Here is a 25129-nt window from a genome sequence, read left to right as displayed (position 1 = left end):
GGAAGCAAGGGCAAAGAAAAGTGAAGTACTGCTAAGAGCAGCCAGATCCAAAACAGGTGTCGGGGGGGGGGGAAGGTACTGGATCTTTGATTCAGCGCCCCCCTCAACGCAATCCTACATGTCTGAGGCTGCCTAGTCACTGTAGCCTTGTATCTTTATCACAGGGATGTGGCTGGCGCCATGGGCATGCCGATCAGAAGGCTGGCGGTTCGAAAAACCCCATCAGGGTGAGCTCCCGTTGCTCTGTCCCAGCTCCTGCCAACCTAGCAGTTTGAAAGCACGCCAGTGCAAGTAGATAAATAAGTACCCACTGTGACGGGAAGGTAAACGGTGTTTCCTTGCGCTCTAGTTTCCATCACAGTGTCCCGTTGTGTCAGAAGCAGTTTATGTCAGGATGTCCTACACACGAGTAGAACCGACTGGCATGTTCCCTCCCTCCTGGGAGCTTCAAAAGCATTCCTCAGCCTGGACATCATAGTGAATGATGCCAGAAGACATCAGCACACTTGGGTATTTCACAGCTCTGCATAAAAGACCTCAGCAACTCAGCATTTTGGCTAATCTACTTTATTTACATAAAAATGCATGGAGCACTGCAACATGGCTCCCTCTCTCTCTAGCATCAGACAGCAAAGAGAAAGAACAAAGGACAACGGTCCCACTTCAGGAACACACAGAAAATCCTGTCTACATCACTTCCCATTCCTGTGGAAACTAAACACATACCGTCATGTGATAGACAACAAACCCATCATTGCACACAGGGAAAGAATCTCCAGCAGTTTACTCATGTTGGCCACATGACCCGGAAAGCTGTCTGCGGACAAACTCCGGCTCCCTCAGCCTGAAAATGAGATGAGCGCTGCAACCCCATAGTCGCCTTTGGCTGGACTTAACCGACAGGGGCCCTTTACCTGTATCTTTATGTGAATGAAAGCAACATTATGCCTGAGGTTTTTAGCAGCTGCAGATTTGAGTGAAAAGGCAACTTTATCATTTCTAACCACCTCATCAAGTGTTTCCCTTTCGAGCTGCTCTTACTGAGTGAGTAACCAGGCAGGTGAACTCTGCTTTTGTCCCCTGCTTGCCCACCTGTTTGGTTGTGGTCCTGTGAGGGAGGGTGGCTAGTGGCCCCTCAGACCATATGGACCAGTGTGCCTCCCCTGGGGGCCCAGAGCACCAGCCCTTGCAGCCTCCTTCTCAAACTCTTTAGGCCAAAGGGGTTTTATTCCAAATGGGTAAATCTAGCAAATGGGCTCCCTCCCAAAATGCTTTCCACTGATCAGGAACAACATGTTTGAATCTGAAGCAACAATCATGATGATGATGATGATGATCATCCTCCTCCTCATCATCATCATATTTATTCTTTCTACCCGGCCTATCTGGCTAGGTTTCCCCAGCCACTCTGGGAGGCTTCCAAAAGAAGATTAAAAATACGTTAAAAACATTTTGATCTGTCTCTACCCTAAGTGATCACATACACAAACTCACTGTTCCCCAGGTGAAGCAACATTGAGGCTTATCACATTCCCTGAATACGACTTGCTCGTTATGGATAGAATCTCTTGTTGGAATCTGAAGCAACAATCCTGATAATGATGATCATCATCATATTTATTCTTTCCACCCCGCCTATCCGGTTGGTTTCACCAGCTTCCAAAAGAAGAGGCTTCCAAAAGAAGATTAAAAATACATTAAATACATTTTGATCTGTCTCTAGCCTCCAGGTTTTCATAGGATCATAGTGTTGGAATGCTTACTTGGTGATTTGATGCTTTCATTAAACCAAATAATGTGTTCCGAAAATACATAGATTACAGGGAAATGTAGAGAAGAAGCCCTTTAGAGATTTGGACAGCATATTGCTTCTCAGACTGATCTTCTTCTCCAGGCTAAAGGTAACTAACTCCCTCAAGCCTTCCTCATAAGGCCTGCTTTCCAGACTGAATGCGGGAATCTGCTTTGACCATCTTTCATGGATGCTTTAGTGGAGATTCCTGCATTGCAGGGGGTTGGATTAGATGAGCCTTGGAGGCCCCCTTTCAACTCTACAGCCCTATGATTCCATGACAATATTGGAACAGTGTTCGGCTTAGGAAGGCCTGCCCCTAATCGAGGATTGTCAAATTCAGCCTGAATCTAAACCAGGCATCCCCAAACTGCGGCCCTCCAGATGTTTTGGCCTACAACTCCCATGATCCCTAGCTAACAGGACCAGTGGTCGGGGAAGATGGGAATTGTAGTCCAAAACATCTGGAGGGCTGAAGTTTGGGGATGCCTGATCTAAACTGATGGATTTCAGGACGCTTGGTGCTCCACAGAAGGAACAGGAAGATCTATTGAAACACCGAATATCTTTTTGACGGCCAGATATCTAAGAGGGCATCTTGTCCCAGAGAATTTTCTTCCTCAATGCTGTAATTCATGGTTACTGGCTTTCTCTCATGATGCACATCTTATTCCTGGGAGTACCAATTTGATGCACAATTGCCTCACAAGCTCATATTCCATCTGGGTCCCTCTGGCAGTGAGCATCACCTCTTAGAAATAAGAAGGAAGCACTTTCCCGTTCCATCTCTGCATGACCATTGAGTGGAAAGAGTCTTAAACAAATCCAAGTAGCCATGAAGATATTCGTTCTGATTTATGCTTTGCTCGTCTTCTCCCTTTTGGAGGAACCAGGTAAGATTTTGGATCATGCAAGCAGGTCCTGCAAGAAATCTTTGTGGTTCATTCTGAACCCCTAGGAGTCATGTTTCTATCCTGGGTTACAGCCCCCTTTGAATGGGAGCCTTGTAAGTCTTGTTTAGGGGGAGATTCAGGAGATAGGAAGGGTGAAAGGGCAACTATTTTTCTCCTAACACACATGACCATAGAGGCCTCTCGCTTCTGTGCTAAAAGAACCAGATAGTAAATGATGTAGAAAGACTCAAACCTTAGCCCACATCAGAGAGAATGTGGACAGTGTGATTTGGAATAAGACACCTTCCAATGCCCCCAAAATCTATGTGCGGCATCCCGTACAGAGTGAGCAAACGCAGTGACCATGTGGGCTGCCATGCGTGCGCACTCTGTATGGGATGCCGCACATGCGCACTCCATACGGACTGTCCCGCCCCGTGTGCCGGAGAGGGTTCCTGCAAAATAATGACGGACAGTATTTCCCCTGAGCTCCTGAAGGCCAGTGTTGACTGGTGGGTCCCAGAGCTTGCAGCCCGGTTTACCAGCATAGATCAATCGGCTACCATCCCAAAGGATTGTTGACGAGCAATCATTATCCCCATATTCAAGAAAGGGAACAAATCCGACCCTGCTAATTATAGACCAGTTAGCCTACTAAGTGTGATCAGTAAACTCTATGCTGCTCATTTACGCAATAAACTTGTGGATTGGATGGAGCAAGAACATGTGTTCACAGAAGCACAAGGCCTAGTACTCCACCACCTTGTGGAAAAACACACCACAAAAAAGGAGGATCCGTCTATTCAGCCTTTATAGATTTTAAATCTGCTTTTGATTTGATATCACGTGATAGAATTAGGGAAAAATTAAGTGCTTCAAACATAGATAGATGATTACTGCTTCTCATCCACAGTTTATACAAAAACACGCGGGTTAGGTGTGATTGACAGGGCCAATTATCTAAGGAAATCCATACCTATCATGGCGTCAAACAGGACTGTGTCTTAGCTCCCATTTTATTCAATTGCTCTATTAATTCATTAATAGGAAAATGGAGGAAGAATATGTTCAGCCCCAAAAACTGGCCGGTACGTCTATCCTGATACTCCTGTATGCAGACGACGCATTCCTAATTTCCTGCTCCTGTGTGGGTCTAAGGAAACAACCTTCAGAAAGTTATTCCTAATGCTTTGACAGAATTTCATTTCTTGTAACTTGAAGCCATTGGTTCGAGTCCTACCACCCAGGGCAGGAGAAAGAAAGCTTGCTCCATTTTCCATGGGACAGCCCTTTAGAGATTTGGACAGCATATTGCTTCTCAGACTGATCTTCTTCTCCAGGCTAAAAATACCCATCTCCCTCAAGCCTTCTTCATAAGGCCTGCTTTCCAGACTGAATGCGGGAATCTGCTTTGGCCATCTTTCATGGATGCTTTAGAGGAGATTCCTGCATTGCAGGGGGTTGGATTAGATGAGCCTTGGAGGCCCCCTTTCAACTCTACAGCCCTATGATTCCATGACAATATTGGAACAGTGTTTCATCTTGGGTGGCCTGAACCTAATCATGGTGTTCCTCTTGTTTGAGGATTGTCAAATTCAGCCTGAATCTAAACTGATGGATTTCAGGAAGCTTGGCACTCCACGGAAGGAACAGGAAGATCTATTGCAACACCGAATATATTTTTGACGGCCAGATATCTAAGAGGGCATTTCGTCCCAGAGAATTTTCTTCCTCAATGCTGTAATTCATGGTTACTGGCTTTCTCCCATGATGCACATCTAAATCCTAGGAGTACCCATTTCACACACAATTGCCTCACAAGCTCATATTCCATCTAGGTCCCTCTGGCAGTGAGCATCACCTCTTATAAATAAGAAGGAAGCACTTTCCCGTTCCATCTCTGCATGACCATTGAGTGGAAAGAGTCTTAAACAAATCCAAGTAGCCATGAAGATCTTCGTTCTGATTTATGCTTTGCTCGTCTTCTCCCTTTTGGAGGAACCAGGTAAGATTTAGGATCATGCAAGCAGGTCCTGCAAGAAATCTTTGTGGTTCATTCTGAACCCCTAGGAGTCATGTTTCTATCCTGGGTTACAGCCCCCTTTGAATGGGAGCCTTGTAAGTCTTGCTTAGGAGGAGTTTCAGGGGATGGGAAGGGTGAAAGGGCAACTATTTTTCTCCTAACACACATGACCATAGAGGCCTCTCGCTTCTGTGCTAAAAGAACCAGATACTAAAGATGTTGAAAGACATCAGAGAGAATGTGGACAAACAGTGTGATTTGGAATAAGACACCTTCCAATGCCCCTAAAATCTATGGAGAGCTCAGGTGTGGGGAGGACAGCCCAAAAAAGGTAAGCATTTTCTTTCAATATGGAGGTGGGAGGAACTCGTTCCCTTTTGGCATTTACATACTTCTCTCTTTCTAAAACAATACACAAATCGGAACACAGCCATCCTTCATAATGCAAACTCCTCTGAATTTTGAAATGCAATTTTCCAGCTATGGAAGTATTGTATGAAAGAATGCATATACTGGGGTTAATTTGTACATGTACTGGTGGAAATAACATATGAAAAACCATTGTACAGTGGAGAATCACTTTGTGGAAATAGCTGCACATCCCATTTATGACTGCTTTCTCTGTAAGTAGTTGCTACAGAAATGCAAGATCTTTTTGAAAAAGCATCCTGGACCTTCACACCGAAGAGGCTCTGCTCAGCGTCTTTGGAAGAGTTGTCCCAGCCACTCTGGGCGGCTAGATTTATTGCAAACATGAGCTAAAGAAACATTGTGAAATTAAAATAATATAATGAATCATGTTTCTTTATGAACATTCCATGGTGTTCAGAGGAGCTGGTTCCTTTGCAATAGTGTTTAGGATCACAGTCTTAAGATGGTGAATCTGTGGAAGCCAGCTTTAATGAACGAAAATCAGGAAAGTCACAGAAACCTACACCATTATATTCCATGCATTGGTAACCTCAAAACTGGATTAATGGAATCTACTCTATGTGACGCTGCCCGAGAAGTCCCGGAAATCATTCTCTTGTTATTTGGGTGGTGTCCAATAGGGGAAGGGGTCACCCAAGTTCAGTATGAGAGGGAGGAAGTGGAGATTGCACCCACAAGTTACAGGCTGGGGTGCCCCTGTCCAGTGCTCCAGCCACAGCCCCTTCCATTATTTGGCTACAGTCCTATTGGCACTCACCAGGTGAGTCTGCTATTAGCAGGAATGACAATGAGAAGACAACTTGTTCTTTTTCCTACAGCTGTTCCACTGACATCAGAGGCGTCATGTCACGAGGCTGGTGGCGGGTGCAGTGCGGACTTCTGCCCAATGGGCAGCGATCACGAGGGACATTGTGGTAAAGAAGAAGCATGGTGCTGCATACGAAGTAAGAATTCTGGATGAATCTCCTGCCCTGTTTTGTCCATTGGTTCTTTTTATCTAAGCCAGTTTGGAGAGGTTCCAGTCCAAAGCCAAACCCGGGCTGGCTTTTAAGACATTTTAATGTATCTCTCAGGAAAAAAAGAATAGCATATTTGCATACAGAGCACAATGAGTAGGAATGTTGCTGACCAGAGTGAAAAATTAGCTTGCCAACTTCTTGTGCCTGTTACACGTGCCTGGTCTGTAGAAGGTGCTGGGGCGAAGAAATGGCTCATCCAGAACTTCTACACGCTTCTTCATATGCTGTTAGGTTCCCACCTCAGTTCCATCCCTACTGGAAGAGGCTATGAACTTGGCCCACTTCTACGCTTTCTGAAATGTTGGTGCTGAGCTGCAGCATAGAGCCGTAAGGCTGGGTGAGCCACCCAATCTCCTGGACAACTCTTTCTCTTCTGCTCTTCTAGTTATGATCTGTAACAGAAGAGGAAGTCCAAATGGTCCAGATCATCGTGACATAGTTAAAAGAGAAGCTGAGGTTCTTTGGGGACTTTTCCAGGAGATACTGGAGTTCACATCTACAAACCTCAGTTTTGTTTAAGTTTTCAATCAAGTCCTGCTGTAGGTCAGCATTTTCAGTTGTTAATACTATCCTTAGGAAACACATGCTAACATCGAGGGTTTTTCTGCAAAACAAAACAAAATAAAACCTAGGTAACGTGAAGGATAGTGGAAGTAAAACAATCAGAATGCATTGCTTTGGTCTTACTAAGCTTGACAATCTAACACTCTGGGCGGCTAGATTTATTGCAAACATGAGCTAAAGAAACATTGTGAACTTAAAAGAATATAATAAATCATGTTTCTTTATGAACATTCCATGGTGTTCAGAGGAGCCGGTTCCTTTGCAAGAGTGTTTAGGATCACAGTCTTAAGATGGTGAATCTGTGGAAGCCAGCTTTAATGAACGAAAGTCAGGAAAGTCACAGAAACCTACACCATTATATTCCATGCATTGGTAACCTCAAAACTGGATTAATGGAATGAACTCTATGTGAGGCTGGCTGAGAAGTACCAGAAATCATTCTCTTGTTATTTGGGTGGTGTCCAATAGGGGAAGGAGTCACCCAAGTTCAGTATGAGAGGGAGGAAGTGGAGATTGCACCCACAAGTTACAGGCTGGGGTGTCCCTTTCCAGTGCTCCAGCCACAGCCCCTTCCATTATTTGGCTATTGACATTCACAAGGTGAGTCTGCTATTAGCAGGAATTGCAATGAGAAGACAATTTGTTCTTTTTCCTACAGCTGTTCCACTGACATCAGAGGCGACATGTCTCAAGGCTGGTGGCAGTTGCAATGCGGGTTTCTGCAAAATCTACAGCGATCACGAGGGACATTGTGGTAACCCAGAAACATGGTGCTGCATAAAAAGTAAGAATTCTAGATGAATCTCCTGCCCTGTTTTGTCCATTGGTACTTTTTTTTCCTGCCAACCTAGCAGTTCGAAAGCACGTCAAAGTGCAAGTAGATAAATAGGAACCGCTACAGCGGGAAGGTAAACGGCGTTCCATGTGCTGCTCTGGTTTGCCAGAAGCGGCTTTGTCATGCTGGCCACATGACCTGGAAGCTATACGCCGGCTCCCTCGGCCAATAATGCGAGATGAGCGCGCAACCCCAGAGTCGGTCACGACTGGACCTAATGGTCAGGGGTCCCTTTACCTTTACCTTTACTTTTTATCTAAGCCAGTTTGGAGAGGTTCCAGTCCAAAGCCAAACCCGGGCTGGCTTTTAAGACATTTTAATGTATCTCTCAGGAAAAAAGAATAGCATATTTGCATACAGAGCACAATAAGTAGGAATGCTGCTGACCAGAGTGAAAAATTAGCTTGCCAACTTCTTGTGCCTGTTACACGCGCCTGATCTGTAGAAGGTGCTGGGGCGAAGAAATGGCTCATCCAGAACTTCTACACGCTTCTTTATATGCTGTAAGGTTCCCACCTCAGTTCCATCCATACTCGAAGAGCCTATGAACTTGGCCCACTGTGTGTTGGTGATGCTTTCTGAAATCTTGGTGCTGAGCTGCAGCATAGAGCCGTAAGGCTGGGTGGGCCACCCAATCTCCTGGACAACTCTCTCTCTCCTGCTCTTCTAGTTATGATCTGTAACAGAAGAGGAAGTCAAAATGGTCCAGATCATCGTGACATAGTTAAAATAGAAGCTGAGGTTCTTTGGGGACTTTTCCAGGAGATACTGTAGTTCACATCTCCAAACCCCAGTTTTGTTTTAGTTTTTAATCAAGTCCTGCTGTGGCTCAGCATTTGCAGTTGTTAATATTATCCTTAGGAAACACATGCTAACATCGAGGGTTTTTCTGCAAAACAAAACAAAATAAAACCTAGGTAACGTGAAGGATAGTGGAAGTCAAACAATCAGAATGCTTTGCTTTGGTCTTACTAAGCTTGACAAGAGCAGAGCCACAGGGAAGCTTTAAAAAATCAATTGGCCTTCTAATGTTGACATCATGTATTGTGTTAAGAGGAGAGGCGGATTCAAATCACTGATGTATTTCAAGTTATCCTGTATTTTTCTCTAATAAATTCATTAAGATTCACAGAGAAAAATAGAAAACTTGTTATTCTTTTCCCTTTTTTTTAACCACACGAATACCTTATCTAAATACAATAAAAACACAAAAAGGGGGAAGGAGAGACATAAAGAAAATATAGTAAAAAAGAGATTAAAAGAGAAAGGTAGAAAAAATAAGATTCAGAAAAGAATGAACTTCTGGTTCTTCATCTGTCCACTATATATATATATATATATATATATATATATATATATATATATATTCACTACATCCAATCCAATATACCACCCAACTAAGTTAGTCAGTATTTTTAAGGGGCAAACAACAAATTATCCTGCTCAGAACCTATTCAAATCAGGAAAGGCCGATCTGTATTTCTCCAGATGTTGCCAGCCTACAGGTCTCCTTCACCCTTGATCCCTTGCCTTGCTGGCTCTTGGGGCCAATGGGAGGTGGACTCCAAAAACATCTGGTGAGCCACAGAATGATTTAAAGGATAAGCCACGTATCAATGTATTTCTCCTCTTTTTCTTTATATTAAAATGTGTGTTTGTGTTTTGCATCTGAATGTGTTCAGCTTTTTATTCCTGGTTATCTATGTAATAGAGCATTAAAAACTGCAGAATCTGACAATGTTTTCTCTCTCGCACAGGTGGTAGCATTGCAAAGTTTATAGCACATCCATAGCCTGAACATTTTCCGGACTCTGCAGCCTCCTTTCGCTACGCATTTGAGCTTTAAATGGAGCTGATTCTTTGGTGGATGTTTTCCTTCTTCTGCTAATTAAAAATCTTGCATTTGAGCACCTACTGTTCTTTGTGTCTCTGTGCAGTCCCACAGCTGAATGAGCAACTTTATTTCTAAGTGCCCTGGAGAAACTCTTCCACACAGATGTTCACATTTCAGGCAGAAAACACACCTGCTGTCCTGCTCACCCAATTTAAAAAGACACAGGGTTTGCCCCCTCTTTCCCCCTTCCTTGCAGTGCAGTCCCACAAGTCTGTACATTGTGCCATTTCTTGGATTGGCTTCTGTTCTTTGCCCATTCCCCAAAACGGGTTTCTGTGGGTTTCTCAAGTGGATTGTACTTCCACAGCTTTCTGATCCTTCGTCATTGAATAACCTCAGTATACAGCAACAAAACAAACAAAAAGAAGAGAAGAAGAAAACTATTGTGATATATTTTTTAAAAAAATATAAACGTAAGTATCTTTAAAATAAATTAAAATAAAGTTAAAAGGCATTTGAGGTGACTGATTCGACATTAGCTGTTATATTTTCAAGCTCTTTCCCCCATCATCGAATTTACCATTTTTCAAAGTTATTGCACACTGGGTTGAGTTCTCCAGAACCACTCCAAGGTCTCTATCTGGATTACATGCGGGGAGCATAGTCCCATCAGTATATATATGAAATTATGTGAAGGGGAAGTCACTCCAATATTTACTTACTGACTTACTTACTTATTTCTACCCCGTCCTCCAGCTAAGCTGCCCCAGCCATTCTGGGCAGCTCCCAACAGAAAGTTAAAAACACAGTAAAACATTAAAACTTCCCTAAACAGGGCTGCCTTCAGGTGTTTTCTAAAAGTCATGATACATGATTCAGGTGTTTTCTAAAAGTCATGATACATGATTCAGGTGTTTTCTAAAAGTCATGATACTGTTTCTAAAAGTCAGATACTGTTGTTGTTTATTTCCTTGACATCTGATGGGAGGGCGTTCCACAGGGCGGGTGCCACTACCGAGAAGGCCTACTGCCTGGTTCCCTGTAACCTAAGTTCTCGCAGTGAGGGAACCGCCAAAAGGCCCTCGGAGCTGGACCTCTGTCCAGGCTGAACGATGGGGGTGGAGGTGCTCCTTCAGGTATACTGGGCCAAGGCCGTTTAGGGCTTTCAAGGTCAGCACCAACACTTTGAATTGTGCTCAGAGCCAATGTACTGGGAGCCAATGTAGGTCTTTCAGCAACAGTGGGGCACCCAATAGGATGGTTGTGTTGTGCCTCCACTGTGAGAGGTATAGTGCCTCTGAATACCAGTATATGGGAATCGTAGGGAAGCAGAGTTCTGTTGGGCTCATGTCCAGCTTGCAGACTTCCCATGGGCAGAATGCTAGACTAGGTGGGCCAATGGCCTGACCCTGCAGGCTCCCCTTATGAAACTGGATGGGGAAAGGCTGACTTGAGGAAGTTCAGCGCAAGACACAAGGAAGCTTTCTGGAGATGTTGGAGCACAGAGGCGGATGGAGCTAACTTTGCTGGGTGAAGGTCCAGCAGAGACTACAGGAGCACAGGGTGCCAAGAGAACGCAATCCTACATGTCTGAGGCTGCCTAGTCACTGTAGCCTTGTATCTTTATCACAGGGCGCCGTGGGCTTGCCGATCAGAAGGCCGGTGGTTCAAATCCCTGTGACGGGCCGAGTTCCCATTGCTCTGCCCCAGCTCCTGCCAAGTTTGAAAGCACGCCAGTGCAAGTAGATAAATAGGTACCGCTGCGGAGGGAAGGTAGACGGCGTTACCGTGCACTCAGGTTTCCATCACGGTGTCCCCATCATGGTGTCAGAAGCAGTTTATTCATGCTGGCCACACGACCCGATAAGCTGTCTGTGGACAAACGCCAGCTCCCTCAGCCTGAAAATGAGATGAGCGCTGCAACCCCATAGTCACCTGTATCTTTATGTTAATGAAAGCAATATTATGCCTGAGGTTTTTAGCAGCTGCAGCCTTGAGTGAAAAGGTGACTTTATCATTTCTTTGAAGTGTTGTCTTACTTGGAATAGTGTCAACTCTTCAGATTTTCAAACAGGAGTCTCATCTGACCCCTACCTGCAGACGCAGAGGGCAAAGTTACCACCTTTCCCTCATACAAACATTGTACTCTACCACTGAAGTGCGGCCTTGCTTAAAACCCCTTTCAGCTATACAGTGGTACCTCGGTTTAAGTACACAATTGGTTCCGGAAGTCTGTACTTAGCCTGAAGCATACTTAACCTGAAGCGAAGTTTCCCGTTGAAAGTAATGGAAAGTGGATTAATCCGTTTCAGACCGGTCCGCAGAGTACTCAACCTGAAGCGTACTTAACCCGAAGTATGAGTGTAATTGGTTCTGGAAGTCCGTACTTAACCTGAAGCGTACTTAACCTGAAACGAACTTTCCCATTGAAAGTAATGGAAGGTGGATTAATCCGTTCCAGACAGGTCCGCGGAGTACTTAAACTGACAGTACTCAAACTGAAGCATACTTAAACCGAGGTATGACTGTACAGCCATCCCCCACTATTCTACCCCAAGATGGTACACGGGGCCAGGCATGTTTTCTTCCCTGCAATTCCTGAAGGAATGGTGGCAGGTCATCATATATGCTGCCATTTCTCCACCTCATCAAGTGTTTCCCTTTCGAGCTGCTCTTACTGAGTGAGTAACCAGGCAGGTGAACTCTGCTTTTGTCCCCTGCTTGCCCACCTGTTTGGTTGTGGTCCTGTGAGGGAGGGTGGCTAGTGGCCCCTCAGACCGTATGGACCAGTGTGCCTCCCCTGGGGGCCCAGAGCACCAGCCCTTGCAGCCTCCTTCTCAAACTCTTTAGGCCAAATGGGTTTTATTCCAAATGGGTAAATCTAGCAAATGGGCTCCCTCCCAAAATGCTTTCCACTGATCAGGAACAACATGCTTGAATACACACAAATGCATAGATATAGATATAGATATAGATATAGATTAGATAGATATAGATATAGATATAGATATAGATGATATAGATATAGATATAGATATAGATATAGATATAGATATAGATATAGATATAGATATAGATATAGATATAGATATATAGATATATAGATATGCAGACATTTAAAAGAACACCTTATCTCTCGAGGCTTTATCCTGAATGTCATGGTCTATTAGTAATGGCTTCCTCAGGGGATGTTTACAGATTGCCATCTATGGGCAGGGGCCTTAAATCAAGTCCTGAAGCACATAATTCAACTTGGCCACAGGGTTTCTGCCCCTACACACCACTGGCTTGTGGCCCCCAGAAAGTCATTCAGAAGGAAATGTGGCCCCACCTTTGCTTTACATGAATGTACCTCAAACTCCTCCTCCTCTCTCTCTCTAGGCGCTGAGGCCGTTCGGTGACCTATAAATGAGGAGCCCCTTCTGTTCCATCCTCTGTGAGATCTCGGAATTTCCAGCAAATCGAAGCGGGCATGAAGTTCTCCTACTTGATCTCTGGGTTTTTCCTCTTTTCTTTCCTCTTCCTGCTAAGGGATTCAGGTATTGTACAGGGTTTGCTTAGATTGTGGCAGGCACTGAAAGAACCAGCAATGCTGCTATAATGGGGAAGGGGTTTTCTTACCAATGGCAAAGTTCCCAGAAGCACTGCTGTATGCTATGTTATGCGCACACAAAAAGTATAATGAATATTAGGGTGGGGGTGGTTTAGGGGGGAGGGGAGGGTTTCATTTTTCAAAATGATTTGGTTTTAGTTCTTTATGTTTCTGTCACGGCTTGTGAAAAGAGCATGGTTTCAAATGAAATCTTAAAATCAAACAAAGAAAATTTAAATTAGTTCAGATGCTAAAAGCTCATAATCTTGGACAGATGAGATGCCATAAGCCTTTTTCAGAGAGATTGAACCAATAATTTCTTTATTTATTTAAATGTAAAATAACCAGATATCTTGTTTTTGACACTGAGTATTATAAAGATCGACCCTTGGACATTTATACAGTCATACCTTTGAAGTCGAACGGAATCCGTTCAGGAAGTCTGTTTGACTTCCAAAACATTCGGAAACCAAAGCGCGGCTTCTGATTGGCTGCAGAAAGCAGAGAACAGGCTTAAAACGCTGTAGCTGGCAAGGAACCCTAACTCGAAGCGAACCAACATTTTTCTTTCTTGCCCACTTCAGAAACAGTTTCTAATCCACCTCACCCACCAAAATCAAAGGAAGAATGTAGAAAAGCCAAAGGAAGCTGCATGAAGAGAATGTGCCAGCCTAGCTGGATAAGAATTGGGAAATGCATGCCAGACGAAGTCTGCTGCATACGTCCGTAAGTGCTCCCTGAGGCAGATGTTGCCAGTCTTCCACTAGCCAACACACCCCGAAATGTCCTATTCCCCTTTTACGGGATGGAAGAGCACCGTGAGGAGGGGGTGGTCAGTGGCTAGGCTGGAGCTGGAAAGGTGGGAATTTTCAGCAACTCTGTAGAACTAGGAGGGAGAGCAGCTTACTTTTGAGTAAACGTAGCTAAGCGTGGAAAACTGAACAAAAGACAGGAGGAAATGGAAAATTGGATTTAAATTGGAGAATTGACAGATCTGCCCAACCGTAGCTGCAAACTTGAGTATAAGCTCCCTGAGGAGATGCCTTTGGAAAAGCTGTTTTGCCTGTTTGTTCACTATAGTTGTATGAGACGAGAACAGCAATGGTCTGTGTCAATCATTCAGTGTGGCTTTTAATAATCTATTTCCAGAGCAGGCCAACTTTGGCTATTTTCATCCAGAAGTCTTATCTGTTTTCACATTAAAAAAAAAGACGACTTCTCCCAAACTAATATTCTTGAGCATTTTCTCTCAGAATATTTATTTTAGGTGGAATCTACATACATATTAAAAAACGCTGTGAAAATGCTTTCTTTTTTAAAAAAGAATGTTTCGAAAAATTCATTGAATTTTTGCATAGCTCACTTTCACCATCTAATGTCACATATGTATATCACATTTTACAACACATTTTAAACGTTTTATTTGCAGCTGTGTAGCTGAGTCCTTAGTTAGTGTTTCCCCTCAAAACATACTTGGATCTCTACCCCCAGTGCATTGGCTAAGCTGGCAAGTGCATTACAATATTCAGTTACATGCAGCAGCTGTTGAGTAGCTAAGGCTATAACCCAAACCTCCATTGCACCAGGTTGGATATAGCAAAAGTCTTCTTCCATCTAGCTCTGTCAACCTCTGCTGGCCTCTGCTTGGGCCACAGCACCATAGAAAAATCACAGGATGTGGTATCAGCCAGCTTTCAAAAAAAAATTATTTTAAGGGTTCTGGTCCTTATGACTAGGGACGTAGGTGGCGCTGTTGTCTAAACCACAGAGCCTAGGGCTTGCTGATCAGAAGGTCAGCAGTTTGAATCCCCGCAACGGGGTGAGCTCCTGTTGTTTGGTCCCATCTAGCAGTTTGAAAGCATGTTAAAGTGCAAGTAGATAAATAGGTACTGATGTGGTGGGAAGGTAAACGGCATTTCCGTGCGCTGCTCTGGTTTGCCAGAAGTGGCTTAGTCATGCTGGCCACATGACCTGGAAGCTGTACGCCAGCTCCCTCAGCCCATAGAGAGAGATGAGCGCCACAACAGAGTCGCCGCGACTGGACCTAACGGTCAGGGGTACCTTTACCTTTACCTATTCCTTATGACTGCATGCAATGCCCTATCGGCTTCCAACAAACATTAAAATACATCAATTATCACAGATTTAAAACTTCCCTAAACAGGGCAGCCTTTAGGTATTTTCTAAATGTCAGGTAGTTGTTTATCTCTCTGACCTCTGATGGGAGGGTGTTCCACAGGGCGGGTGCCACTACCGAGAAGGCCCTCTGCCTGGTTCCCTGTAGCTTTGCTTCTCGCAGTGAGAATACATTGATATCATTGTCCTTGCTCCCTCTGTTTTCAGTAACAAGGATCTGAGAGTACGTTTTGCTTCTCTGCCTTCAAGTAATGGAGTCGAATGAGAGTTGGCTGCTTTGAGGTTTTCTACAATCAAGCAGTTTATGAATTTTATGCAATAAATAAATTCAAAACCTGTCCTAGATCTGTCTGAATTTATTCAGTTCCCATATAAACTGCTCTTAGTTTTTTACTTCTAACATACCTCACATTCTCTGTAGCAGCTATAGGGTTGCCCTGCATTCGGAATTTGCTGGACATTGCCAGAATGCAGCAGCTGGAAGCAGTGTCTTGCTGAAAATCACTGGAATATCCAGGAAAATCAAGACACATGGCAACCTATGTCAAAAGTCTCAAGAATATCTCAAAAACATCATTATTTATTATTATTATTATTATTATTATTTGAAAATTTTCATGAAACCTTGAAAATGTTTGAGACTACAGCTGCCATCTGCTGAGGGTCAGGCAAATCTGTCTACATAGGTTCCTCATTTCTCCAGTCTTCAGTCTGGTCCTCTGCATTTTCGCATCAATTTGACTTCTTTACCCACCCACCCCCGCCACACATAGATGTGCTCAGAAAGAACTCCTCCACAAACCACCTTCGTCAAAACAAGCAGGCAAGACTTCAAGAGTATAGATGGCGAAATGCATGGTTTTTAATGGACATAAGAGAAAGACAATTCAACAAAAAAATCAGCTACGCTAATGGCTCAAATGCGGAACATGTCAGGAGGAAGGGGCCAGCAGAGCAAAACCAGCTGGGTCAACAGACACTTAGTCCTTGGATCTTAGTCCCTTTAATCTTGGGGTCATGGGTTTGAACCCCGTGTTGGGTGAGAGATTCCTACATTGCAAAGGGTTGGACTAGATGACTCTTGTGGTCCCTTTCGGCTCTATAAATCTGTGATTCTATTATTCTCTAACCATGAACCTATATATTCTCTGTTGTTGTTGTTTAGTCGTTTAGTCGTGTCCGACTCTTCGTGACCCCATGGACCATAGCACGCCAGGCACTCCTGTCTTGCACTGCCTCCCGCAGTTTGGTCAAACTCATGTTCGTAGCTTCGAGAACACTGTCCAACCATCTTGTCCTCTGTCGTCCCCTTCTCCTAGTGCCCTCAATCTTTCCCAAAATCAGGGTCTTTTCCAAGGATTCTTCTCTTCTCATGAGGTGGCCAAAGTATTGGAGCCTCAGCTTCACGATCTGTCCTTCCAGGGAGCACTCAGGGCTGATTTCCTTAAGAATGGATAGGTTTGATCTTCTAGCAGTCCATGGGACTCTCAAGAGTCTCCTCCAGCACCATAATTCAAAAATATATTCTCTAATGGTTCCTAATTTACCTAGACAGGGCTTGGAAATGAGGCAGCATATGAACATATGGCACTTCCTTATACATATCCCAAAACAGAGCTTTCTTCTGTCTATTTCAGTATTCTCTACTTTGACTGCTAATAATTGTCCAGCTTTTCCTACCCGGAGAGACATTGGGGATTGAATCTGAACCTTGCCCCACGTTTTATATATAGTTTTCTCAACATTTGCTTCAGTGAACATAGGATCTGCTTTTTAATCCAGTGTGGTAATGCAGTCATGTCGCCACAGGTGCCTAACGGATTCTGCTTCCTAAGTGATCACATACACAAACTCACTGTTCCCCAGGTGAAGCAACATTGAGGCTTATCACATTCCCTGAATACGACTTGCTCGTTATGGATAGAATCTCTTGTTGGAATCTGAAGCAACAATCCTGATAATGATGATCATCATCATATTTATTCTTTCTACCCCGCCTATCTGGCTAGGTTTCACCAGCTTCCAAAAAAGAGGCTTCCAAAAGAAGATTAAAAATACATTAAATACATTTTGATCTGTCTCTAGCCTCCAGGTTTTCATAGGATCATAGTGTTGGAATGCTTACTTGGTGATTTGATGCTTTCATTAAACCAAATAATGTGTTCCAAAAATACATAGATTACAGAGAAATGTAGGGAAGGAGGAGGAGGAGGAGGAGGAGGAGGAGGAGGAGGAGGAGGAGAATTTATTATTTATACCCCACTCATCTGGCTGGCTGGTTTACTCAGTCACTCTAGGCGACGTCCAAAACAAATAAAAACATAATAAAACATCAAAAACGTCCCAATACAGGGCTGCCTTCAGATCAGTGGTGGAAGAACCCTCTCCGGCACCCGGGGCGGGGCAGCCCCTACAGAGTGAGCAATCACAATGACCGTGTGGGCTGCCATGCGTGCGCACACTGTACGGGATGCTGCACATGCGCACTCTGCATGGGCTGCCCCACTCCGGATGCCGGAGAGGGTTCCTGCAAAATAATGACGGACAGTATTTCCCCTGAGCTTCTCAAGGCCAATGTTGACTGGTGGGTCCCAGAGCTTGCAGCCCTGTTTACCAGCATAGATCAATCGGCTACCAGCCCAAAGGATTGTTGACGAGCAATCATTATCCCCATATTCAAGAAAGGGAGCAAATCCGACCCTGCTAATTATAGACCAGTTAGCCTAATAAGTGTGATCAGTAAACTCTACGCTGCCCATTTACGCAATAAACTTGTGGATTGGATGGAGCCAGAACATGTGCTTATAGAAGCACAAGCTGGTTTTAGGGCATATCGGTCAACCATAGACCAAGGCCTAGTACTCCACCACCTTGTGGAAAAATACACCACAAAAAAGGAGGATCCCTCTATGCCAGGGGTCCCCCAAACTAAGGCCCGGGGGCCAGATGCGGCCCAATCGCCTTCTAAATCTGGCCCGCGGATGGTCTGGGAATCAGCATGTTGTTACATGAGTAGAATGTGTCCTTTTATTTAAAATGCATCTTTGGGTTATTTGTGGGGCATAGGAATTCGTTCATTTTTTATTTTATTTTTTCAAAATATAGTCCGGCCCACGACAAGGACTGAGGGACAATGGACAGCCCCCTGCTGAAAAAGTTTGCTGACCCCTGCTCTATGCAGCCTTTATAGATTTTAAATCTGCTTTTGATTTGATAATGTTTTAATGTTTAAGAATTAGTGTATTTTAATGTTTCTGTTGGAAGCCGCCCAGAGTTTATTATTATCCTATATAATAATGTCCAAGATGTCCCTGCGTCCAGTTGTCCCGTGTGTCCCTGAGGTACTGCGCATGTACCCCAGAGACACAGGGATTGGACAGCAGAGACTGCCCGCGCGCACTCTCCCCCCCCCCTGCCTCCTCCAACCGCTGCTCCCGCCGGACACCGCCTCACTGCAGGGCACGTCAGGGAAGCGAGGGTGGAGGCCGGCGAAGGCCTCCTCACAACCCTCCCTGGCCCGTGAGGAGCGGCGGTTGGAGGAGGCGGGGGGGAGAGTGCGCGCGTCCTTCCTGTCGGCGGCTGGGGGAGAGGAAGGAAGGAGAAAGCGCTCCTCCGTTCCTGTCCCCCTGCCGCCGACAGCAAGGACGGGTCCCAGGGTTCGGAGAAGCGCTGCGCAAGCGCTTCTCCGAACCCCAGGATTCTAGCGCCCGTTATTAAACGGGCTGAAAGCCACTAGTTATTATATAACATGATAGAATTTGGGGGAAATTAAGTGCTTCAAACATAGATAGATGATTACTGCTTCTCATCCGCAGTTTATACAAAAACACCCGGGTTAGGTGTGATTGACAGGGCCAATTATCTAAGGAAATCCATACCTATCATGGCGCCAAACAGGGCTGTGTCCTAGCTCCCATTTTATTCAATTTCTATATTAATTCATTAGTAGGAAAAAATGGAGGAAGAATATGCTCAGCCACCAAAACCGGCCGGTACGTCTATCCTGATACTCCTGTATGCAGATGACGCATTCCTAATTTCCTTCCCCTGTGTGGGTCTAAGGAAACTACCTTCAGAAAGTTATTCCTAATGCTTTGACAGAATTTCCTTTCTTGTAACATGAAGCCATTGGTTCGAGTCCTACCACCTAGGGCAGGAGAAAGCAAGCTTCCTCCATTTCCCATGGGACAGCCCTTTAGAGATTTGGACAGCATATTGCTTCTCAGACTTATCTTCTTCTCCAGGCTAAAAATACCCATCTCGCTCAAGCCTTCCTCATAAGGCCTGCTTTCCAGACTGAATGCGGGAATCTGCTTTGGCCATCTTTCATGGATGCTTTAGTGGAGATTCCTGCATTGCAGGGGGTTGGATTAGATGAGCCTTGGAGGCCCCCTTTCAACTCTACAGCCCTATGATTCCATGACAATGTTGGAACAGTGTTTCATCTTGGGAAGGCCTGAACCTAATCATGGTGTTCCTCTTGTTTGAGGATTGTCAAATTCAGCCTGAATCTAAACTGATGGATTTCAGGAAGCTTGGCACTCCACGGAAGGAACAGGAAGATCTATTGCAACACCGAATATCTTTTTGACGGCCTGATATCTAAGAGGGCATCTTGTCCCAGAGAATTTTCTTCCTCAATGCTGTAATTCATGGTTACTGGCTTTCTCCCATGATGCACATCTAAATCCTAGGAGTACCCATTTCACACACAATTGCCTCACAAGCTCATATTCCATCTAGGTCCCTCAAGCAGTGAGCATCACCTGTTATAAATAAGAAGGAAGCACTTTCCCGTTCCATCTCTGCATTACCTTTGAGTGGAAAGAGTTTTAAACAAATCCAAGTAGCCATGAAGATCTTCATTCTGATTTATGCTTTGCTCGTCTTCTCCCTTTTGGAGGAACCAGGTAAGATTTAGGATCATGCAAGCAGGTCCTGCAAGAAATCTTTGTGGTTCATTCTGAACCCCTAGGAGTCATGTTTCTATCCTGGGTTACAGCCCCCTTTGAATGGGAGCCTTGTAAGTCTTGCTTAGGAGGAGTTTCAGGGGATGGGAAGGGTGAAAGGGCGACTATTTTTCTCCTAACACACATGACCATAGAGGCCTCTCGCTTCTGTGCTAAAAGAACCAGATACTAAAGATGTAGAACGACATGAGAGAATGTGGACAAACAGTGTGATTTGGAATAAGACACCTTCCAATGCCCCCAAAATCTATGGAGAGCTCAGGTGTGGGGAGGACAGCCCAAAAAAGGTAAGCATTTTCTTTCAATATGGAGGTGGGAGGAACTCGTTCCCTTTTGGCATTTACATACTTCTCTCTTTCTAAAACAATACACAAATCGGAACACAGCCATCCTTCAAAATGCAAACTCCTCTGAATTTTGAAATGCAATTTTCCAGCAATGCAAGTATTGTATGCAAGAATGCATATACTGGGGTAAATTGTACATGCACTGGTGGAAATTACATACGAAAATCCATTGTACAGTGGAAAATCACTTTGTGGAAATAGCTGCACATCCCATTTATGACTGCTTTCTCTGTAAGTAGTTGCTACTGAAATGCAAGATCTTTTTGAAAAAGCACCCTGGACCTTCACACCGAAGAGGCTCTGCTCAGCTTCCTTGGAAGAGTTGTCCCAGCCACTCTGGGCAGCTAGATTTATTGCAAACATGAGCTAAAGAAACATTGTGAACGTAAAATAATATAATGAATCATGTTTCTTTAAGAACATTCCATGGTGTTCAGAGGAGCCGGTTCCTTTGCAAGAGTGTTTAGGATCACAGTCTTAAGATGGTGAATCTGTGGAAGCCAGCTTTAATGAACGAAAATCAGGAAAGTCACAGAAACCTACACCATTATATTCCATGCATTGGTAACCTCAAAACTGGATTAATGGAATTTACTCTATGTGAAGCTGCCCGAGAAGTCCCGGAAATCATTCTCTTGTTATTTGGGTGGTTTCCAATAGGGGAAGGGGTCACCCAAGTTCAGTATGAGAGGGAGGAAGTGGGGATTGCACCCACAAGTTACAGGCTGGGGAGCCCCTGTCCAGTGCTCCAGCCACAGCCCCTTCCATTATTTGGCTATTGACATTCACAAGGTGAGTCTGCTATTAGCAGGAATGGCAATGAGAAGACAACTTGTTCTTTTTCCTACAGCACTTGCACAGACATCTGAGGCGACATGTCACAAGGCAGGTGGCAGGTGCAATGCAGGCTTCTGCTCAATGGGCAGCAATCACGAGGGACATTGTGGTAAAGAAGAAGCATGGTGCTGCGTACAAAGTAAGAATTCTAGATGAATCTCCTGCCCTGTTTTGTCCATTGGTTCTTTTTATCTAAGCCAGTTTGGAGAGGTTCCAGTCCAAAGCCAAACCCGGGCTGGCTTTTAAGACATTTTAATGTATCTCTCAGGAAAAAAAGAATAGCATATTTGCATACAGAGCACAATGAGTAGGAATGTTGCTGACCAGAGTGAAAAATTAGCTTGCCAACTTCATGTGCCTGTTACACGTGCCTGATCTGTAGAAGGTGCTGGGGCGAAGAAATGGCTCATCCAGAACTTCTACACGCTTCTTCATACGCTGTTAGGTTGCCACCTCAGTTCCATCCATACTGGAAGAGGCTATGAACTTGGCCCACTGTGTGTTGGTGCTGCTTTCCGAAATGTTGGTGCTGAGCTGCAGCATAGAGCCGTAAGGCTGGGTGGGCCACCCAATCTCCTGGACAACTCTTTCTCTTCTGCTCTTCTAGTTATGATCTGTAACAGAAGAGGAAGACAAAATGGTCCAGATCATCGTGACATAGTTAAAATAGAAGCTGAGGTTTTTTGGGGACTTTTCCAGGAGATACTGTAGTTCACATCTCCAAATCCCAGTTTTGTTTTAGTTTTTAATCAAGTCCTGCTGTGGCTCAGCATTTGCAGTTGTTAATACTATCCTTAGGAAACACATGCTAACATCGAGGGTTTTTCTGCAAAACAAAACAAAATAAAACCTAGGTAACGTGAAGGATAGTGGAAGTAAAACAATCAGAATGCATTGCTTTGGTCTTACTAAGCTTGACAATCTAGCACTCTGGGCGGCTAGATTTATTGCAAACATGAGCTCAAGAAACATTGTGAACTTAAAAGAATATAATAAATCATGTTTCTTTAAGAACATTCCATGGTGTTCAGAGGAGCTGGTTCCTTTGCAAGAGTGTTTAGGATCACAGTCTTAAGATGGTGAATCTGTGGAAGCCAGCTTTAATGAACGAAAGTCAGGAAAGTCACAGAAACCTACACCATTATATTCCATGCATTGGTAAGCTCAAAACTGGATTAATGGAATGTACTCTATGTGAGGCTGCCCGAGAAGTACCAGAAATCATTCTCTTGTTATTTGGGTGGTGTCCAATAGGGGAAGGGGTCAACCAAGTTCAGTATGAGAGGGAGGAAGTGGAGATTGCACCCACAAGTTACAGGCTAGGGTGTCCCTTTCCAGTGCTCCAGCCACAGCCCCTTCCATTATTTGGCTATTGGCACTCACCAGGTGAGTCTGCTATTAGCAGGAATGGCAACGAGAAGACAATTTGTTCTTTTTCCTACAGCTGTTCCACTGACATCAGAGGCGACATGTCTCGAGGCTGGTGGCAGTTGCAATGCGGGTTTCTGCAAATTCTACAGCTATCGCGAGGGACATTGTGGTAACCCAGAAACATGGTGCTGCATACAAAGTAAGAATTCTAGATGAATCTCCTGCCCTGTTTTGTCCATTGGTCCTTTTTATCTAAGCCAGTTTGGAGAGGTTCCAGTCCAAAGCCAAACCCGGGCTGGCTTTTAAGACATTTTAATGTATCCGTCAGCAAAAAAAGAATAGCATATTTGCATACAGAGCACAATAAGTAGGAATGTTGCTGACCAGAGTGAAAAATTAGCTTGCCAACTTCTTGTGCCTGTTACATGTGCCTGATCTGTAGAAGGTGCTGGGGCGAAGAAATGGCTCATCCAGAACTTCTACACACTTCTCCATACGCTGTTAGGTTCCCAACTCACTTCCATCCATAATGGAAGAGCCTATGAACTTGGCCCACTGTGTGTTGGTGATGCTTTCTGAAATGTTGGTGCTGAGCTGCAGCATAGAGCCGTAAGGCTGGGTGGGCCACCCAATCTCATGGACAACTCTTTCTCTTCTGCTCTTCTAGTTATGATCTGTATCAGAAGAGGAAGTCAAAATGGTCCAAATCATCGTGACATAGTTAAAATAGAAGCTGAGGTTCTTTGGGGACTTTTCCAGGAGATACTGTAGTTCACATCTCCAAACCCCAGTTTTGTTTTAGTTTTCAATCAAGTCCTGCTGTGGCTCAGCATTTGCAGTTGTTAATATTATCCTTAGGAAACACATTCTAACATCGAGGGTTTTTCTGCAAAACAAAACAAAATAAAACCTAGGTAACGTGAAGGATAGTGGAAGTAAAACAATCAGAATGCTTTGCTTTGGTCTTACTAAGCTTGACAAGAGCAGAGCCACAGGGAAGCTTTAAAAAATCAATTGGCCTTCTAATGTTGACATCATGTATTGTGTTAAGAGGAGAGGCGGATTCAAATCACTGATGTATTTCAAGTTATCCTGTATTTTTCTCTAATAAATTCATTAAGATTCACAGAGAAAAATAGAAAACTTGTTATTCTTTTCCCTTTTTTTTAACCACACGAATACCTTATCTAAATACAATAAAAACACAAAAAGGGGGAAGGAGAGACATAAAGAAAATATAGTAAAAAAGAGATTAAAAGAGAAAGGTAGAAAAAATGAGATTCAGAAAAGAATGAACTTCTGGTTCTTCATCTGTCCACTATATATATATATATATATTCACTACATCCAATCCAATATACCACCCAACAAAGTTAGTCAGTATTTTTAAGGGGCAAACAACAAATTATCCTGCTCAGAACCTATTCAAATCAGGAAAGGCCGATCTGTATTTCTCCAGATGTTGCCAGCCTACAGGTCTTCTTCACCCTTGATCCCTTGCCTTGCTGGCTCTTGGGGCCAATGGGAGGTGGACTCCAAAAACATCTGGTGAGCCACAGAATGATTTAAAGGATAAGCCACGTATCAATGTATTTCTCCTCTTTTTCTTTATATTAAAATGTGTGTTTGTGTTTTGCATCTGAATGTGTTCAGCTTTTTATGCCTGGTTATCTATGTAATAGAGCATTAAAAACTGCAGAATCTGACAATGTTTTCTCTCTCGCACAGGTGGTGGCATTGCAAAGTTTATAGCACATCCATAGCCTGAACATTTTCCGGACTCTGCAGCCTCCTTCGCTACGCATTTGAGCTTTAAATGGAGCTGATTCTATGGTGGATGTTTTCCTTCTTCTGCTAATTAAAAATCTTGCATTTGAGCACCTACTGTTCTTTGTGTCTCTGTGCAGTCCCACAGCTGAATGAGCAACTTTATTTCTAAGTGCCCTGGAGAAACTCTTCCACACAGATGTTCACATTTCAGGCAGAAAACACACCTGCTGTCCTGCTCACCCAATTTAAAAAGACACAGGGTTTGCCCCCTCTTTCCCCCTTCCTTGCAGTACAGTCCCAAAAGTCTGTACATTGTGCCATTTCTTGGATTGGCTTCTGTTCTTTGCCCATTCCCCAAAACGGGTTTCTGTGGGTTTCTCAAGTGGATTGTACTTCCACAGCTTTCTGATCCTTCGTCATTGAATAACCTCAGTATACAGCAACAAAACAAACAAAAAGAAGAGAAGAAGAAAACTATTGTGATATATTTTTTTAAAAAAATATAAACGTAAGTATCTTTAAAATAAATTAAAATAAAGTTAAAAGGCATTTGAGGTGACTGATTCGACATTAGCTGTTATATTTTCAAGCTCTTTCCCCCATCATCGAATTTACCATTTTTCAAAGTTATTGCACACTGGGTTGAGTTCTCCAGAACCACTCCAAGGTCTCTATCTGGATTACATGCGGGGAGCATAGTCCCATCAGTATATA

The 25129-nt window shown here is 43.9% G+C and overlaps 1 long non-coding RNA gene across 1 annotated transcript; it reads left to right on the top strand.

Moving 5' to 3' along the window:
* The first annotated feature begins 19859 nt into the window (after positions 1–19859).
* On the top strand, positions 19860–22840 carry LOC132591837 (uncharacterized). The gene is made up of 3 exons (XR_009557252.1): positions 19860–20030; positions 21288–21413; positions 22719–22840. It is a non-coding gene; the product is annotated as an uncharacterized LOC132591837 (long non-coding RNA).
* The last annotated feature ends 2289 nt before the right edge of the window (positions 22841–25129 follow it).

Source organism: Zootoca vivipara, chromosome 3 (assembly GCF_963506605.1).
Source record: "Zootoca vivipara chromosome 3, rZooViv1.1, whole genome shotgun sequence".
Taxonomy (NCBI): domain Eukaryota; kingdom Metazoa; phylum Chordata; class Lepidosauria; order Squamata; family Lacertidae; genus Zootoca; species Zootoca vivipara.
Note: the sequence above shows the minus strand (reverse complement) of the source record. Positions and strands in the feature narration are given on the sequence as shown.